Here is an 18,342-nt window from a genome sequence, read left to right on the forward strand (position 1 = left end):
TTCTGCCTCCAAACCCAGCATACTCTACTATATCATGTTACTTCATTTTGGTTGAGAAGGTGAAGGATATTGAGGAGTCTAAAAGCATGGATAATTCTGGGCTTGGATTCAGGAAAAATAAGGTTGAAATCCCAACCCTCAGTTGAACTAGTTGTGGGACTGAGCCAATGCATGAACCTCTTTGAGCCTCAGTTTCCTTATCTGTAAAAGCGGGGGTAATGGTTTTAGTATCTACCTCACAGGGTTGTTGTGAGGCTCCAATAACACCAATTAGGCAAAGCACTAGATAAATGGCATTTTTTTTCTCAAATGAGTTCCTGATCTCTTTGATTCAGAAATTCCTTCCAGTGATGCAGATCACAGTTCATTCACTGTTGCCTACCCAAGTAGGGCAGCCTTTGTACATGTATTCCCATAGGTTCACCATGGAGGCTCCACCTAATGTGCCAGGTACATTTCTCACTTTGTCCTGCCATTGTGAGGAGGGTGTTCCTGGAACTATTGTCCTGGGACTCACCCATACTCCCATTAATACTATAGTTTCCTTGATTGTGGAGTCCTGGTCCTTGGCTTAGACCACAGAGGAGTACATTTTCCTAGGGCCCTTACAGGCCTGATTCTTTACTATTAGAAGATTTATTATAAATGTCTTTTATTGAGTCAAGGGGAAAAAAGCCTTGTTATGAAGTTTGTAATGTTTTAATAATATTCTTTCAGGGTAGTATCTTTTTTTTGAATCTACATATATGTCCATTAGAGTTACCATGTTTTCCTGAATCTTAAATCCACATTTTTAAGTCTTAATTTACACAGTATGTTTATATTTTGTCATTTCCCTTGTAAGATTTCTTTGTTACAAAAGGTTTTATAAGATATCCTAAGAAAGTTTTGCTTTCTTAACTCCTGGTGGCTTATCTGTTGCTGGGAAGAGTGACAACCCTTTTTATTTATTTAATTTTTTTTAAGCCCTTGACTTTTGTGCATTGGCTCCTTGGTATAAGAGTGATAAGAGTGGGCAATGGGGGGTCAAGTGACTTGCCCAGGGTCACACAGCTGGGAAGTGTCTGAGGCCGGATTTGAACCTAGGACTTCCCGTCTCTAGGCCTGACTCTCAATCCACTGAGCTACCCTGCTGCCCCGACAACCTTCTTAATATGGTAAATCTATTATATCAGGCTTTTACTAGATACTCTTAGGTTGTAAAAATAAAATTTGGTCCACGGTCTCTTTGAATTCATGTGAAAACAAACCAAATTATAATGGGATTCTCATCTCTTGTTAGATACTAACTCAAGTTATTCTCAAGAAATTCTGATGTTCCACTTTTATTACAAGTTAGAGTTCTATTTATATGCTTATATTGTGATGGCAATTATTTATTGATTAATAAAAACCCTGTACCTTGGTGAAAAGTACATGTATGTAGAGACCAAATTTAGATCCTGTAGAGAAAAATAGGATGTGTGATTTAAACATATTTTTGAATTTCAAATTCCTCATTCTAAAGGATATTAATTACTCCCATGAAGATAGCTCATTTAGCAAATAATTAGCCTTGGCAATAGAAGTGTACGAAGTATAAATTAATGAATTTGATCATTTTTCTTTCCTGCTTTGGCCTTTAACTGGTTTTGGTCAAGTCTCAACACTGTCAAATTAAAAGTAGTTCATTAGATTACCAAAAAATAAAAATGAACTTCCTTAGTGATAAAGATGCTGAATATCCAGAAATCCAATGAGCAAAGCCAATGGCCTATTCCCATTTTTAAAATTAGAAAATTGAGAAAAATAATTCAGAGACCATCATCATTCGTAGTCATTGAGACCCTACCACATACCTCATCTTTTTTGATTGAGTCCCATTAGACACAAATTCATGGAGTAGCTTTGGAGAGTTAAAGGGAGAGCCAGATTCAGAGTTATGCTTCTGACATTTACCAGCTATTTGTGTCCAATGGTAAATTAACTTTCTTAGCCTTTGTTTTCTTATTTATAACCTGGGAAACAGTATTTGCCCTAAGTAATACAATGAATTGATAGTGCTTTAAAAAACTATAAAGTATAATAGAAAGACCATTCCTTCTCTCCTTGTGCTTGCAGACAAGTATATCTAAGACTAGCTACTCACTTGCTGGTACCCTTCTTGGGCATGCCTGCTCTCCAAAGCTCTTGCTTTTGGGTATTTTGCTGTCAGTTTGGAATGATTATGATAGATGTTATCTAATGACAGAGCTAAAGGGGAACCCTATGTCTATACAGGAAGATAGGCTTTCCTGGAAACGATTTTAGTTGTTTTTTTTTTTGTTCCTGATCTGGTCCCTCTTCCCTGATTTAGGGATCTCCCTTATGCTCTTCTTTTAACCTGTCATTGCCCTGCCTCCTATACTCAACTTGGACCCTATCAGTTAAATATTATTAGCATGGTGTCTATTTCAAGAGGGAAAAATAAGCTGAGGCTATCATACGAAGTTGGTGGCCTCCTGGCCGCTTATGTAATTTCACAATACCTTATGAAAATCTGTGGTAATCCCCTGGACCCTAGAGGAAGGCCCCTTAGATGACAAGGGGTTTACTGCACTGAAAGGCACCCTGACAGTGATCTGCCATAAAAATTTCATATAAAGGTCATGGATCAGGTTTGTTGCAGCTTGCCCAAGGATAAAAGTGGAGACCTCAAGACCTGGAGGGATTAGACTAATGTACTGAGTTGTTAACTCCTTTAGGAGCCCATAAAATTCAGCAAACAAAGGTTGCAAAAACAAATCCACAAATGAGTTATATTCCTGAGGAAGGTCAGTTGGCAGGGAAATCTCAGTAAGTTTCTGTGGTTAAAGTATAAGGACTAAAAAGCATGTCCTGGGATTGATTGAGAAGATGAGTCCCCATTGTGTGTTCCAGCACCAAGACATCCTTACTTTGCCCTACGAGGGGAGAAAAAACCCCCTCTTCCCCTGTTTTGTCAGTCCTTTTTAGCTGGCTGCGGTGACTCCTGCCCTCCTGCTGGGTTTTACCTGGTAATGATTAAATAAAACAAGGATTGCTGATGCTACTTGTCTAGAACAGGTTGGTATGCTCAAGGGACTCCTTGTGTTTGTCTAAAACTATCCCATGAGCACTAATCCTTAAGTGACTTCCCTTCCTCATGTGTGGTGAAGGAGCAGATTGAGGTAACTGATGCCCATCAACATTTTCTTTGGGAATCTTCTCTGAGACTCATAAATTTCTACCCATACACATACCTTTAGCCAGGAAAAATCTTTTGTCCTGCTTCATAGCCATCTGGTGACTTAGTTGGTCAGTGATTTTTTTTTTCTTAACTCTTTATCTTCTGTCCTGGAATTGATACTAAGTTTCAGTTCCAAGGCAGAAATGCTGTAAGAACTGGACAGTTGGGATTGAGTGATTTTGCCAAGGTCATACAGCTAGCAAATGTCTGAGGCTAGCTCTTACCTGCTGAGCCACCTAGTTGCCTGTCAATAATTTTTGATACTGAAAAAACAACTGGTTAATAAACTGTGATGTCTCTAAGGCACAAAGCAATGAGAAGCCCACTTACAATATCTTGGATATCTATTGCTAGATTGTCCTTTCCAAGAAATTCCTCCCTTTTATGCCCTCTGACCACTCAGTTACAAATAATACCAGTCCCTCTGGAACAAAGGGATGGGTAGGTCAGTCTAAGCCCCCTACCTAGGAGCATGGACTAGACCTATGCTTTCATTGGTATAGGGAACTCCCAGGTGAAAATACTCTTTATCTCCCTGTCTTGGTTGGCACCATCTCTGGAACTTGGTTTACTTTCCTAACCCTTCCCAGACACCCTAAGTTAAGGGGTTCTGGCTATTCACCAGAGTAGCAAGCAATCCCTTAGAAGAAGCAAAATGACCAAACCCCTGGACTGACAACAAGTCTAAAATAACCTTAATTCCAGGAGACTTTTAAGAGTACCAGGTTCACTTTTGGAGTGTATAGGAGTAAGATGACTGAGGAGAAACTAGCTTTCCTTTCTTCTGGGTTCAGTTGAATTATTGGGTAATTATTGTTTCGCCCTAAATAGTTTGGTTTGTGTGATTATTTTGATGCCTCTGGAGAGTGTGGAGAGTTCTGCCCTGGGAAAGTTGTCCTGGAGGGTAAAGAGAAACAGAAACTTGCTGATCTCCCTGCCATCCCAAGTTTTTGCTCCTGATTGGCATAAATGAATGGCTAAGGAAGTTGTGGCATATGTGTGGTTTTTTTTTTTTTTGTAAAGGTATTTTATTTTCCCAATTACGTGTATTAACAGTTTTCTACATAAGTTTTCCAAAGTTATAAAATCTAAATTGGCCCCCTCCCTTCATGGAGATGGCAAGCAATCTGAACTGGTACTGATACATGTATGATCATTGCAAAATATTTCCATATTTTTTATTGTAAGAGAAAATAATCATGTAAAACTTAAAACTCCAAGATGAAAACAAACTAAAACAAGAGCTAATATGTTTTGATCTGCATCTGACTCTATTAGTTCTTTCTCTGGAGATGGGTAGTATTCTTTATCGGAGGGCAGGCCCTTTAGAATTATCCTGGATCATTGTATTACTGAGAGGAGCTAAGGCTTTCACATTTCTACAATATTGCTATTAATGTATACGGTTGTTATCTTGGTTCTGCTGCTTTCACTCTGCTTCAGTTCATGTAGGTCTTTCTAGTTCTTCCTGAAGTCATCCTAGTCATCATTTCTTATAGTACAATTGTATTCAATCACCAACATGTACAATTGTTCAGCTGTTCCCCAATTGATGGGCATCCCCTCAGTGTCCAATTTTTTGCCACCATTAAAAGAGCTGCTATATTTTTGTACAAGTAGGTCCCTCCCCCCTTTTTTTTTTTATCTCTTTGGGATACATACCTAGTGGTGGTATTACCAGATCAAAAGGTATGCAATTTTATAGCCTTTGGGGCATAGTTTTAAATTGTGTGTCATATGATTATGATGGAATACAACTGTGACAAGCAGGTTAATTTTTAAAATATTTTATTTTCCCCCAATTACATAAAAAAATTTTAAACATTTATTAAAATTTTTTTGAATTCTCTCCCACCCTCCTTCTTTACCTCTCCCCAACTCCAGCCTCCTTAAGATGGTAAGCAATCTGATATAGATTTTACATGTGCAATCATGTAATATGTTATTCCATATTAGTCATTTTGTGGAAGAGATATCAAAAAGAAGAAAGTGAAATACATATTTTGGTCTGCATTCAGATTCCCACCAGTTCTTTCTATGAAGGCAGACGGCCTTTTTCATCATGAATCTCTGGGATCGTCTTGGCTCACTATATTTCTGAAAGTAACTGAAAATAATTGCTGAAAATTCATAGTTATTCATCGTACAATATTGCTGTTGTTGTGTATGATGTTCTGGCTCTGCTTACTTCACTCTGCATCAGTTCATGTAAGTCTCTCCAAGTTTTTCTGAAATCATCCTACTCATCATTTTTTATAGCACAATAGTATTCCATTATAATCATATAATGAAATTGGTTCAGCCATTCCTCAACTGATGGACAACTCTTCAATTTCCAATTCTTGGTTGCTACAAAAAAGAGCTGCAATAAATATTTTTGTACAAAAAGGTCCTTTTCCCTCTTTTAAAAATCTTTTTGGAATACAGACCTAGTCATGGTATTATTGGATGAAAGGGTATATACAGTTCTGGAATCCTTTTGAACTTAATTCTGAATTGCTCTCCAGAATGGTTGAATTAGATCACAACTCCACCAACAGTGCATTAATGGTCCAGTTTTCCCACATCCCCTCCAACATCTGTCATTTTCCCTTTTTTTGTCATATTGACCAATCGAACAGATTAATTTAAAAAACACAGAAAGGCCTATGTGAAATCATGAAGAGAAAAATGAGCAACCAAGAGAATATTATATACAGCAACAAAAACATTATTTGAAAAATGTACATCTACCTCTAGAGAAAGAACTGATAAATGGAAACAAGCAAGACAAATTATGTTTTCTCTAGTGCAGAGAGGGGAGGGAGATACTTGGATACTTTAATGTAATGATTATTATTTTGCAAAAGGAATCGCAGCCTGGGTGGCTCAGTGAATTGAGAGCCAGGCCTAGAAACAGGAGGTCCTGGGTTCAAATCTGGCCTCAGACACTTCCCAGCTGGGTGACCCTGGGCAAGTCACTTGACCCCCATTGCTTAGCCCTTACCACTCTTCTGCCTTGGCGCCAATACACAGTTTTGACTCCAAGATGGAAGGTGAGGGTTTAAAAAAAAAAAGGAATTGCAGCAAGAAGGAGTAAAAGTTCCTTTTGCATCCCCCTATCCTTCCTCATCTCACCTGCAGACATCGCTGGTGTCTCTTAAATAGTTGATTATCCTGAATTGAACAAGGTTCTTCTTTTGGTGGTGCCTGTGATCTATCAAATGAATAGCTTTTAATGAAGTATAAAGGTTAAAGCCCCTGCCGGAGGAATTGTACAGGGTGATAGGCCAAGTGAATGCCTTTTCTTCTGGCCCCCTGCCTCATGAATATGAAGCCTTAGAATGACTTCATGGATATATTAGGGCAGAGAATTTACTGTTCATTCCTGGGGATCTCTGTAAACCCACCCACCCACCCACCATTGGCCATAGTGTTATTAGAGGTGGCACCTGAACTGCCCAACCTGTTTAAGAACAGGCTACAGTCATGCACCCCACTAGCCACTGTCAATAGAGCGAGGATAACTTGGGCGAGACGTGTTCACTTTGGCCACAGAAGGTAAAATGGAAGCAGCAAATGAGTAGAAACTACAAAGAGACAAGTTTAAGTTTGAGCAAAAGAAAAACAACTAGAGCTGGCCATGAATGGAATGAGTTACTTTGGGAAGTATCATCAAAAGCCCTTGTGTAAAACTGGGAATTTTTCTTTCAGGAATTACAAAAATAGGCAGTTTTAGTGAGGCAACCTCAGAATCAGGAAGATCTGGGTTCAATTCTGACCTCTGGCACATACTAATAGCTGGGTGACCTTAGATAAGTTGCTTAAGCTCTAGGTCCCACGCCACTCTGTAAGTGTTTCTTACCCCCAAACAGGAGACTCAGCATTTGGTAATCTTGTTCAGGTTTTGGCAACCACATTCCCTATCTTGCCACGGCCCATTTTTAAGGCCTCCTGACGTGTGGCCATCTCTTGAGTAGGGGGTCTTACAGCCCATTCAGGTAGATGTGAATTCTACTTGCTACTGGCTTCCTTGGACCCCCAGAGACATAGGACATTTATTGAGGGAAGGGATGTGTCCTGGAGTCTATGGAGGCTTGGAGAGAAAAGCAAAGGAGCCTCTTGGGGTCCCGGAGCAGACTTACCTGCTTCAAGGTACTGTCTTCCATCTTGTGTTCATTTGATATTGGACTCTAGTTTAAAAAAAAAAAAAAGGACTACTACAAGAGCATCTTCCCATCATTAGGTACCAGTTACCCATAATGCCACGAGTCCATTCTGATTCCTTTTCTCACGAGACTGACTGCACACAAGAGTTCCACTATACAGTGGGTGCCAGACCATTCCTTCCCCAGCCATGATGCCAGCACGCCCTAAGAAAAGAAGGCAGCCCCAAGTGAACGTGCTTTGGTGTTGGCTCTTCATAGCCGCCTCACCTGACTGCTTCAGTGGGGCTTACCTTGGGAAGACCTCACTTCAGACCCAAAGATCCGCCCGTGGTTTACCCGTGTGAGCGCTCAGCAGCGGTGACTGTGGTTGCCTTCTGATCGCAGGTCCTAAACTACATAAATATGTACACATGTATATTTGTAGACATACACACCCAAATTTCAATATTATTGGTTTCCTTTGGTAATTCTTTGCATTTTATGCATTGAAAAGCATTACCCTGAGAAGGTGGCCATTGGCTTTGCCAGACTGCCAAAAGGATCCATGATGTTAAAAAAAAATTTAAAGAACCCCCAACCCCTAAAGGCCTGGCTCCTGCAACAGATTCTAATGTCGATCCAATACTGTCCTCTTTCCAATAATACTTGTGTCTCTTTTTGGGGGGATTATTGTCATGGATTCCTTCTTTATTACAGAGGAGCGATTGTGATAGAGCTGTTTGTATTGAGCCAGACAGACCCTTGCTAGTCCACGTACCCAGGCATTTGACTCGTTTTATTTGCATTTGTGCGCTGCTAGTTACGGTTAAATAACTCGATCAGAATTGAGTATTTATGTTACAGACTTCTATGTCTAGTACCTAGAATATCCCATCAGTACTAGACTCCCAGCAGATTTGGGGGCCAAACAAGCTAGAGGAGAGCAGCAGAGGGATTGGGAAACGTCTCTCCCAAGATCTCTTATTTGTGGGGGCAGCTGGGTAGCTCAGTGGATGGAGAGTCAGGCCTAGAGACGGGAGGTCTTGGGTTCAAATCTGGCCTCAGACACTTCCTAGCTGTGTGACCCTGGGCAAGTCACTTGACCCCCATTGCCCACCCTTACCACTCTTCTGCCTTGGAACCAATACACAGTATTGACTCTAAGACAGAAGGTAAGGGTTTAAAAAAAAAAAAAATCTACATGGAGGGGCAGGTGGGTAGCTCAGTGGATTGAGAGCCAGGCCTAGAGATGGGAGGTCCTAGGTTCAAATCTGGCCTCAGACACTTCCCAGCTGTGTGACCCTGGGCAAGTCACTTGACCCCCATGGCCCACCCTTACCACTCTTCTGCCTTGGAGCCAATACACAGAAGTAAAGGGTTTTAAAAAAAGATCTCTTATTTGTCAGTTTTGCTAACATACCAGTGGGCTGGATTGTCGACAGACCGGGTGGCAATTCCAACCTGAATGCGAAATGTGAAATAGAAATATTCCTTGGGAAATGATAAATGGCTTTGTCGCGTTCTGCCACTGGATGGCATCGCAATTAGAAGAGAGAACGGTAAGATGTGGGGAATAATGGAGGCAGGCTCGCTCAGGTCTTCCTCCGGTGAAATGCTCCCACCAGATGAGATCATTTGTAAAGCCTTTGTGGTGTATGGAGCGTGTGCACCCTCCCTGCCATCCTCATCTACCCAAAGCCACCAAACAGCCGAAAGTCGATGCCATCGTGAGGACACAGAGAAGATTGTATTCAAGTTCTGCAGATGGGCTCGAGAAGCCAGTGGCCACAGAGGTGAGGATTCTTGCCAGGCAGCTCAGTGGTTAGAGAGTCAGGCCTAGAGATAGGAGGTCCTGGGTTCAAACACTTCCTAGTCGTGTGACCCTGGGCAAGTCACTTAACCCCAATTGCCTGGCACTTCTTCTTATTGCCTTGGAATCGCTGCTGAATACCCTTTCCAAGCTGGAAGGTAAGGGCTTTAAAAAAAAAGATTCTTGTGGGTTCATCATCTTCTCCCGCCTCCAAAAGGAGATTTGGTAACTGCTATTGCATTCTAAGCAAGCTGCCGACTACTGCGCCACGACTTCCAGGCCCAGGATAGACGGGCTTCTTGTGGAGTCAGCAAAACAATCGAGTTCTCTGGAGGCTACACCGGCTTCCCTTCCTGCGGGGAAGGTGAGCCGGTAAGTATTAGATTTAATAACTTACTCTGGTTTGGGTTTTGCCCAACCTTGCCTTAAGGCCACAGGAATTTCCACTCTGGCAGGATTGGCGAAATGAGTGCTATGTCCCCAGGAACCCTAGAGGACCTCCCGGAAAGAAGCGCCTCCTCTCCCCCTCCTCTCCCCGCTGAGGACTGGCCCTCAGTGTTTGCCCCCAGGCAGTAGGACTAATGAGAAAATGCAAGAATCCCTGAGACAGACTTGCTCGGAATGGCACAGCCAGGAATTTAAGGTTGAATTTGAACTCTGGTCTTCTTGACTGTAGGGCTGTGCCACCTAAATGCCTGGCATGAATACTGATGATCTACTGATGGGGTAAATGGACTTCTCTGTGGTTCTGGTCCCAATGAAAAGGAACACCAAACGCGTGTGTTGAGTGGGGAACTCCCTGCTCAGGCTCAGGCTCTGCTAACTCATTAAGTGAGGATTGTAAGTCACCTTTCATTTCACTAACCCAAGAACCAAGGAGCTCTCAATGGCGGGAATGAGTCCCGATTCCTTCTCTGCGTTCCTCTTCGTGTTTAAGTTGGCCTCCTTCCTGTTGGTGCAGAGTGCAGGAAATAGGAACAATGGCAGGGACTGGGAGGTCCCCACAACTGCCTTTGGGACCCAGGGCCCACCCCAAGAAATGATTCTCCCACCTGCTGCTAGTTGGCTCCAGGCAGAGTCAGCTGGCTGAAAAGTCTCTTGACTCATAATTTTGTGTTCTTTCCATTTCGTGGAGCTCCTTAAGTAGTAATTAAAACTCAGTGTGGGAGGCTTCCAGAGTGCATGGTTCTTAGCATAACTCCCAAGCCACCACCTCAGCAACAAAGAAGGGCACTACATATATAGACATTTAAATTGAATAAGGAAGAAAGAAAAAATAGAAAACACCTTCCTACTTTGTAAATAACAGAAGGCCAGGGGCAGCAAGGTACCACAGTAGATAGTATACCAGACCTGGAGTTGGGAGGACCTGGGTTCAAATGTGGCTTCAGATCCTTCCCAGCTTGGTGACCTTGGGCATGTCACTTAACCTCAATTGCCTACCTGTTATTACTTCTCTGACTTGGAAGCAATATACAGTATCAATCCTAAGACAGAAAGTTACTAAGACAAGATAAGAGGCAGCTAGGTGGCTCAGTGGATAGAGATCCAGGTAGTCCTGGGTTCAAACGTGACCTCAGACACATCCTAGATGTGTGACCCTAAGTAAATCATTGCCTAGCCTTTACTGCTCTTCTGCTTTGGAACTAATACACAGTATTGATTCTGAACTGGAAGGTTAGTGTTTAAAAAAAATAACAAAGCTATGAGATAGACGGACCCCTTCCTCCTAATAAAATAAAAATTGTTCGTTTGACTTGACCCCCAAAAAGATCTGCATTAAGCCTTTGGCTCTGGTCACTTGTCTTCTGGACCTCTTGGCATTTATCTCCTCTCACATCTCTTGCCTTCTTCCCAAACCACCCCAAATGGATAGTGCCCAGAATTCACTCGAGCTGGTGATGGAAGCAGACACTTACTTGTTTGCATGGCGTTTCCCCGTTAGATTGTGAGCTCAAGGGCAGTGTTGGTGCTCCTTTTCTTCGTGCCTCCAGTGCCGAATGCACAGTGTGGACACTTAATAAATGGTTGTTGATAACTTGAGGAAGAAGGGAAGAGCTTGTTTCTCTGCTGAGGAATGATGCGTCTAAATCCAATGACCATAATCTCCCTGTGGAGTTTTCACATCACCCAGATCCAACCAAACTCCTTACCCATCAACTGGAAGAGGCCATCCCAACTGCTGTGGTTTGCAAAGCACTTTATTGTTATTTTTTATTTTTTAAATTTTTATTTAGAATATTTTTCCATGGTTACATGATTCATGATTTCTCACCCTCTTCCCTCCCCACTCCCAGAGCTGACAAGCAGTTCCACTGGCTTATATGTGTATCATTGTTCAAAACTTATTTCTGTGTTATTCATATTTGCAGTAGAGCGATTCTTTAACATCAAAACCCTAATCACATCCCTATCACACTATGTGATCAATCATATATTTTTCTTCTGCATTTCTGCTCCCACAGTTCTTCCTCTGGATGTGGCTAGTTTTCTTTCTCATAAGTTCCTCAGAATTGTCCTGGGTCATTGCGTTGCTATTTGTTACAAAGTCCGTTACATTGAATTGTACCAGAATGTATCAGTTTCTGTGTACAATGTTCTCCTGGTTCTGCTCCTTTCACTCTGCATCAGTTCCTGGAGGTCATTCCAGTTCACATGGAATTCCTCCAGTTCATCCATCACCAACAGATGCAACAATTTGTTCAGCCATTCCCCAATTAAAGAGCATCCCCTCATTTTCCAATTTTTTGTCACCACAAAGAGCGCAGCTATAAATATTTTTGTACAAGTCTTTTTTCTTATGATCTCTTTGGGGTACAAACCTAGCAGTGGTATGGCTGGATCAAAGGGCAAGCATTTATTTAAAGCCTGAAAAGCACTTTAAATATACAATTTCATTTGTTCACAAAATCCCATGAACTAAATATCACAGGTAGCCTCGTCTCCATTTTATACATGAGAAATTGAAGGGCAGAAAGGGCATATTTCTTGGCCACTTTCACAAAAAGTCATGGAGGTGAGAATCGAGCTAGAGTCTCTCTGGCTTCTAAGTTCAGCACTCTTCTCACTACATGATATGACATATTATTCAGTAAAGGAGTTTGAGGGCAGCTAGGCAATAGAATAGATGGAGCCCCAGGCTGGGTTCAGGAAGATCAGAGTTCAAAATCTGACCCCAGACACTTTATAGTTGTGTGACTCCTATCAAATCAATAAACCTGTTTCTTTATAAAATGTTGAAAATGATAGCACTTTTACCTCTCAGGTTTGTTGTGAGGATCAAATGAGATGAGAGCTATAAAGTGTCTGGCACCTAGTAAACGCTATATAAATGTCAGTTATTATGATGGCCAAACCAAAAAAAAAAAAAAAAGCTCAAAGCTTCCTCCTTCCCACAACCACAAGAAGAAGCTAAAATGGTTCAAAGAGGAAACAGTTCTGGGGGAGGAAAGGAAATGTAGCTAGGTGGCTCAGTGGATTGAGAACCAAGCCCAGAGGCAGGATATCCTCTGTTCAAGTCTCATCTCAGATCCTTCCTAGCTTGGTGACCCTGAGCAAGTCACTTAACCCCCATTGCCTAACCCTTACTGCCTTTCTGCCTTGGAACCATACACAGTATTGATTCTAAGATGGAAGGTAAGGGTTTGGGGAAAAAAAGGAAACAATTAAAAAGAAATTAGATAGAGTTCATAGCTTTCAAACAAGAAATCAGTGAAATGAACAAGAAATAAATAAATTAGAAAATACAATGAGAAATTTCTCTGAAACAATAGTGGTTCTGAAAACCCCCCCAAGAGATTTCTATCAACAAATACTGATATGAAAGAAACATTACTGGGGCACAAGAATTCTATACTAATCAAAGAAGATGACATAATTTAAGTATGAAAGGTCTTCCAAAAAAAAATCTGAATTCAAAGAAATTGCTATGTTTTAGAATGTCTGTGATTGCCGGTATAGGAAATATGTTACATTTGCTAAATGCCAGCAGCAGTGGATAGAACCCTGTGCTGGGCACTTCAGAGATAAAGGGTTTTGAAGAAATATGGTTCCTGCCCTCCCAGCCTCCCTAGACCAGCAGGGTGATAAGATGCAAACAGATGTCTTACAGCATTTCGTGCTAAATTTAAGCATCGAATTGCCAATCAAAGGGCAATGTTCAGTCCTCTTGGGAAATGTTGGGCGCATGCTCATTTTGTTGATAGGTAAATAACAAAAATGTCCATTAAAATGATTTTTATCATTATTGCCTTTTTTTTGCACTGCTGATTTATTACTATGTGGGAGGGGAGACATTCTCCTAACCACAGATTCTTTTCGGAACACCATCTTTTCAACTCAGCAATTTCCACTTCCCCTTCGTGATTGCCTTGCTATAGTAGCACTGGCGTGGTAGAAAAAAATGTTGGTCATAGATTGTTGACTGTTTAGGATCCAGGAGATAACTTGGAGACAGCTGTTTGTGCATCAGGATGGTGGTAAGCAACAGCTCCTGGCTGGAACTCTGAGGCACGTCATATCCTGTATCACATACCTTTGGTGTTCTGCTTCCACATCCTCAGGCAGCTGGCTCAGTTTACCTTTCTCAGAGCTGGTAGCTAATTGCTAGGTTTGCAAATATTATCTCATTATATCCTCATCACAACTTTAGGAGGTTGGTGCTATTATTGCTCTTATTTTAATGATGAGGAAACTGAGACAAAGAAGGTTATGTGACTTGCACAAGGTCTCATACTTAGTAGGTATTTGAGGAAGGATTTGAATTCAGGTCTTCCTCAGATGTAATGCTGTGACTAAACGAGATAATATCTGTAAAGCATTTAGCATAATGCCTAAACATAAATACTAGTTATTCTTTTTATCCTCTTGCATTCTGTTATCTGCCTCTGTCAATCTCTTTTTTAGCTTTTATTTATATTTTATAGCTATTATTGTTGTTAGCTCAATATTCTATTATTCTCTTTCTTCTCTCTGTTTCTTCTCATTCTTTTTTCTTTGTCTCTGTCTTCTTTCTCCCTTCCTCTCTTTTTCTTTGTCTCTGTTTCTGTCATCTCTTCTCTCTCTATCTCTCTCTCTCTTCCCCACCCACCCACCCCTCTCCTCTCTTTACTCTTTCAGTCTCTATCTCTCTTAGACTATTGGGGTTAAGTGACTTGCCCAGGGTCACACAGCTAGGAATCATCTGAAGCCAGATTTGAATCCAGGTCCTTTCAACGTCAGGCGTGGTGTTCTATCCACTGTGCCACCTCGGTGCCCCTCTGTCAACCTCTTTTTGCAGCAAGCAATGATTATTTATGCTTGATAGCTGTTATTGTTAGCCACACAATCTGGCACTCTCCGCTTTTTTTTTAGAGCAACCCTAGAACATCAAAAATCTTGAGCTCAAAGGAACCATCACAGAAGCAGCCTCATTAAATCCCTTCATTTTACAGATAAAACAACAGAAACTCAGGAAGGTGGTGACTGAGCCAAGCTCACACAAGGAATCACTATCGGGGCAGACTTTGAAACAAGATCCTCTGACGCCCAAATCGATGGCACCTTTCTTTCTAAATGAACATTCTCCCTGCTCCTCTCCCTCCCTGTCCAGGCTCATTGCCTTGGAACACCGCTAGAGAAGACTTCCTCTCCTTGTATGTAGAAGTTAAGCAGGGCAGGTCCTCCCTCAGCTGCTTCCTTCCCTCTGATACTCATCAGACCTGGGCACGAGAGTGGGCCTGGCAGCTGGCAGCCAGCCTGGAGGAGGAAGAGCTCCCAGAGCCAGGAGGCAGCTAAGAACTGAGGCTTGGGTCTCTGGACATGCCTCTGGCTGGAGAAATATCAATTCTTTCTCCTTTGTTTGTTATCCTCTTGGTGCTACCAAGGACGGGTCAGTTTGGAGGAAGGAGGATGAGGAGCCAACGACCTCCCTCTCTCCTCGCCCAGTCCCACTATTCACAAATCTCTTCTAGCTTGTTAGCTACCTTTAGCTTAATTAACTGACTTAGAGCCCCTCAAGCTAAGATGAAGCTTTTTTCTCTTTTTAATTATTATTCCTGGGCTAGAGATTGAAGCCTTCTGTTGCAGAGGAAAGGTCAGTGTTTGGTACCCACTTCACTCGCATTCCTGTTTTTATTAAGCAAATCTGTGAGCAGCAAAGCCGGATTATTACGGTGTTCTTGGCCAGCAGATAATCTCCTTCTCCTAGCCAGGGTCCATGTGGGACTCCTAAGGTTCTCCAGCTCTAAATCTAAGAGCTAAGGATTAAAGCTTCCATTGGCACATTCTTCTAATTGCAAGGAGGCGTGGGGGATTCTGGGATCTTCTTTCCACAGCTTCTTTCTGGGATGAGTCTGGTTCATTGCTGGACCCTTCAAAAGTGGGAGCTGCCAAGGACCTACCTCTGCGAGACAGTCCATGGTAAAGCCCAGGAGTCTGAGTGGACATTCTGTGTTGGTCTCCTGCTGGTTGGGATGAGCCTCTTTCCATTGGCTGCCTACCTGGAACTGGCTGTCTCTTAAAATCTATCTGACTGTGGCACAGATTCTCTCTCCTTCGAGCAGAATCTAGGGCTGAAGACTGTGTTTACTCACACTGGATCCTGCACAAACACGACCCGGGAAGGAAGCCTTAAGGGTCTGAGGGTCACCTATCCCTCCCTCCCCAGGCCAGGTGGCCCCAAGAATTGGTGTTGGGGCTTGGGTCTTTGTGTTTGACCTTTTCAATTCTAGGTTTAACGAATGGTACCCTGTAGGGAGTGACTTTGGAAATGGGGGTTCAGGCCAGATGTTGGCAACCAATCTGTTGGGGCAGCCCTGAAAAGCCAGGGTGCCAGGATACAAACTCAGAGGCCTTTGGACCTGGGGCTGATGCTGTGAAACTAGTTCCCCTCCTCTCTCCAGAATGAGATGGCCTAAGGGGGGGAGGGGATGATGTCCATCAGGTTTGGGGGGGAAATGTTTGTTCATTCTGGCTTTACTATACCATCGAAGGAAATGTTTCTCTGTAAAAGCTAACTGGACTTGTATAAGTGGCCAAAAGGAACTGGGGTTCTTGGACCCTTTAAAACTGGGAAGCACCATCATTGGAGGATTGTGTTGATGACAGCCCCAATTCTGCTGGGGATACCAGGGAGCCCCGAAGAAAGGGCACAAATGTAACCCACCTGGCCTTCATGCAGGGGGAAGGGACAGAGAATCACTCTTACTGTTATTGCCTTGAAAGTGATCATGGGAAGCAGCCATGACAGGTAGGAAAACTATGAGACCCTGGGCAAGTCAATTGACCTCTCTAAACCTCAGTTTACTCATCTGTCAAACGAAGGGTTTGGACTTAATGGCCTCTGAAGTCCCTTCCTGCTGTAGACTTAATGATCTTGTTTTTCTGCAATCTTATGAGACAGAGTTGGCAGCTCTTTGGGTTCAGGGGGTGAATAGTTCACACTTCTTTTACCCATACATTCCATGCTTCTCCACTATTTATAATCAAAAAATTATTTGACATTTAACTATTTTCGTAAATGTGTTTTCATGGCTAGTGTAGAATATCAGTGCAACAATTTACAAAATGAACTTCAAGTTGGAGTGAAGTAAGAAAATAATGAACAGGCTTGCCAGTGCCCAGGACAAGTACTCATTGACTCCGTTCCCCGGTGGAGAAAATATTAGTGGAATTCTCATTCATATGTCTGTCCATCTGACTGGACTGACAGACAATTTCCCAGTTGTCTATTTCAAACTTTTTGGACAAATTACTAAACTTTTCTTGTCCTCAATTTCTTTTTCCTCTCTTCCTCTTCCTTCTTCTTTATAGTGATATTCAGCTCAACAATTTTTTTTAAACCTTTACCTTGTGTTTTAGAATTGATAGTAAATATTAGTTCCAAGGCAGAAGAATGATAAGGGCTAGGCAATTGGGGGTAAGTGATTTGTCCAGGGTCACACAGTATCTGAGTGCAGATTTGAACCCAGGACCTCCCATTTATTTTATTAGAATAAACCTGAAATTGCATCATATTTATGTTTGTGTGTGTGTTTTAAATGTTTATTATCATACTGAGTAATGATATTGTTGGAGCCACAGTTTTATAGCCCTTTGGACAGTTCCAAACTATTTTCCATAATGGTTGGACCAATTCACAACAGTTCCTTAAGGTACCTTTTTCCTCCTCTCCTCTAGTATTTGTTATTTCTGATAAGTGTGAGATGGTACCTCAGAGTTATTTTAATTTGCATTTCTCTTACTCAATAGTGATTTAGAGAATTTTTTCCTATGACTATAGATAATTTTGATTTCTTATTCTGAAAGCTACCTGTTCCTATCCTTTGACCATTTATCAATTGGGAAATGGCTTTTACTTTTTTTATATTTGAGTCAGTTCCTATGTATTTGAGAAGTGAGGTCTTTATTAGAGAAAGTTGTTATAAAAATTTTTTTTTATATTACTTCATTGTCTATGGTACCTTTTAGCAAAATGTAGTTTCCTTGATTATTTCTTTTAATTAGATGTATTTTGGCTTTTTGCTTTGTCTGAGGTCATGATTGCTACTCCTGCCTTTTTTGCTTCAGCTGAAGCAAAATAGACTCTGTTCCAGCTTTTTATTTTAACTCTGTATGTGTTTTTCTGTTTCAAACATCTCGTATACAACACATTTTTGGATGCTACTTTCTAATCCATTCTGCTATCTTTGATCTTATTGCTGTTCGGTCATTCATTGATGTCTGATTCATTACCCAATGACCATAGTATGCCAGACCATTCTATCCTCTGTTATCTCTTAAACTTTGTCCATACATTGCTACTGGAAAAACCACAGCTTTAACTCTATGGACCTTTGATGGCAAGGTGATCTCTCTGTTTTTTAGTATGCTGTCCAGATTTGCCTCAGCTTTTCTTCCAGGAGCAAATGTCTTTTAATTTCATGGCTATATTTGCCATTTGCAGTGTGATCTTTGGGCCCAAGAATATAAAATCTGACATGCTTCCATATTTTCTCCATATATTTGTCAGGAAGACATGGAATCAATCGCTAAGATCTTAGGTTTTAAAAAATTTTATGTTAAGCTTCAATCCAGTTTTTTCACCCTCATCAAGAGGCTTAATTCTTCTTTACTTTGTGCCAGAAGGGTGGTATTTTTGAATATCTGAGATTGCTGATATTTCTCCCAGCAATCTTAATTCTAGCTTTTGATTTGGCCCA

Source organism: Gracilinanus agilis, chromosome 3 (assembly GCF_016433145.1).
Source record: "Gracilinanus agilis isolate LMUSP501 chromosome 3, AgileGrace, whole genome shotgun sequence".
NCBI lineage: Eukaryota > Metazoa > Chordata > Mammalia > Didelphimorphia > Didelphidae > Gracilinanus > Gracilinanus agilis.